The sequence below is a fragment of the Centruroides sculpturatus genome, unplaced genomic scaffold (assembly GCF_000671375.1).
Source record: "Centruroides sculpturatus isolate CEXI.00-Female unplaced genomic scaffold, Cexi_2.0 scaffold4116, whole genome shotgun sequence".
In the NCBI taxonomy this organism is placed as follows: Eukaryota; Metazoa; Arthropoda; class Arachnida; order Scorpiones; family Buthidae; genus Centruroides; species Centruroides sculpturatus.
In genome coordinates, this window is record NW_019388206.1 from 1 (window position 1) to 2,703 (window position 2,703).

Genomic DNA, 2,703 nt, shown 5'->3' on the forward strand with positions numbered 1-2,703 from the left:
GCCACAGGACTGACAAATTTAAATTTGCCGACTGGAATTCTTTCGGATAATCGACGCTCTACTGTAATTACGTAAGAAAAACAGGTAATGGAAGATTATGGACCAAAGAGTAACACACACCCACTGTTTTTTCTGTGTTAATTTTCAAGTTAGCAGATTTAAACATATTAATAATAGATATCAGACTGTAAGATAGATGGATCAGAACAAATTAATTTTGTCATTGGCATAAGCTACAATGAGATTTAAGATAGCAGAGGAGGTGGTTTAAATATATTGAAAAGAGAAGGCCACTAAGAATAGATTCCTGTTGAATACCACATAAAAGAACAAATCACAAAGTATAAGTGCTTATTTTAATTTTATAAGTTCTTTATAGAAAATAATTGTTGAACCAAGAATGAAGTGCAGGATCCATATCATATTCATGTAGTATATTAAGAAGGATATTAGTACATATTGATATAAGCAGTGCATTCTATTCTGTATTACCTATATAACATGGCTGCTTATTTTGAAAATTGTTAATTATATAACACAAAGTTTGTAATAAGTTTATTGTTGTTGAATAGTGGTAAATGCTACAATGTTGGAAAGGAAAGAGTTTACTGGATAAAGGAGAGTAAATTACAATACACACACACACTTCAAAAATCTTTAACATTGCATGGAAAAGTGTAATAAGTTGAACAATGTTTTTTTATTTATTTATTTTTTAATTGGAATAATTGTTGGAGATTCATTGATTGGGAATATAACTAGATTTGAATGTAATCAGAAAAAGTTTGGAAAGTATAACAAACACATTGCATGATTTATAAAATGCAGCTGGAATATGAAAATAGATGTATTAAGTAAATTAATAACATACAAAACTTTTGAAAATGAGAAGGAAAAAAGTATATATTTGTGAAGTAAAAGTAAGAGGTTTGTAATCAGCTTCTGGAGTAATATTACCAAGTTTTTGTTTAAGATTAAGATAAATATCATATGCTTGATTATCATGAAATATGTCTTATTAGGTGTGTTCCTTTCTAGGAATATAACTTGAGTATAAAAGTCTAGAAAGTCTTGGTATCAGAGACAAAAGCATTGAATATTCTATTAAAATAGTTATCATAAGGAATGTTCTTTGTCTTTTATTATTGGTTTTGTATAATGTGATGTAGGTATAGGTCTCTTAAATTGCCAGATTTTTTTCCACTTGCACCATTGTTTTCTAAGAATATTACATAGTTTGAGATGAGCAGAAACCATTTGTATGAAGAAACGTCAATTTTTCATAATTTTAAATACTTTTCAATGGTTGAACTTAAAATATTATAGGTGAGTCTGGTAATAACAAACTGGCAAAACAGAAGATTCTAAGAATAACCAATCCATAGAGCATAAATATCTAAAGAGGCTCTTTGATTAAATTGTGACCAAATAGGAACTTTAACGAAATGCTTAGTTTTACAAGTTTCAGTATCAAAGGAACAGTTACAAGATTGAAGGAAAAACCATTGGTAAGGGAGACAGTTATGGAGCATTTATTAAAAAATGTCAGATCAAGAGAAGAATTGCCATGAGGAGATAAAATTTCTTGAGGAAAGTTTAAAATATATATATATATTTCAAAAAAGGCTTCAAGATCCAAATTATAAAAATTTGAACCAGAAATAGTCCAGTAAACATTGGATAGATTAAAATCGCCACAAAGAATAAGTCTTTGGTTGTGTGTAGATTCAAGGGTGCATAGAAAATGATGTAAAGTTTGAAAAATACTCTTTCTTTTAGATGAGGAGTATCAATCATAATGATGATAAATTGGAGATCTGGAATGTTAACGTCTAGAATGGAGTCCCAATATTCAAAGATTTTAATTACATGAAATGATGTAGGGAATATTAATAATATGCCACCACCTCTTTGATTTTGATGGGCAAGGGGAAAACATTGAAAACCCATTTGGTTAATAAAATTGGTAATGTCAAATGACTCATGAGATATCCAGCTTTCAACAAAGATTTAAAAATCAAAATCATTAAGAATACTTGGCAAAGTTAAAAGCTTATTATTTATCGATCTGACATTCTGCAGTAAAATTTTAAATGAGTTATTAGAGAAATATATAATATTGTATAAGTTATCAGAAATAATTCTGAACTCAAAAATCAAAGGTTAATGTGACAAAACAATGACAGACATGACAAATACAAAAAACAACAGCAACCCAGATGGTGCACTTTATATTATATATATATATAATTAAATCCATTTCTTTTTTTTTAATACATAAAGCTTCAATAAGTGATCTAAACACATTTTTATATTTTTATAATTCTTAATGTGTATGTTGGTCAATATTACAATTGCTGCGTGTACAAGTAAATGGCAGAACTATTGAACTATTGCATTTTAACCTCACTGATACATTAGATTCTCTTAATGTTACATATAATTGTTTATCAGTCTCCCCAAATAAGTGAACCTATCTTTAATTTTGTCATACACTAATTTATACACAAGCAGGTGTAATTTATATTGTGAGTGGAAATAAAATTGTTAAATCAATCTTTTAATTAAAACTGTAAATTTTGAAATTAATTTCTGGAACAGTTTTAATATCAAACTGTTTAAATTGAGTTTCTTGAATTTGTCAATTTCTCTATCTGACAAATTTTTCTCCATTGAATTTGTCAACAGAGAAAAATTTGTCAA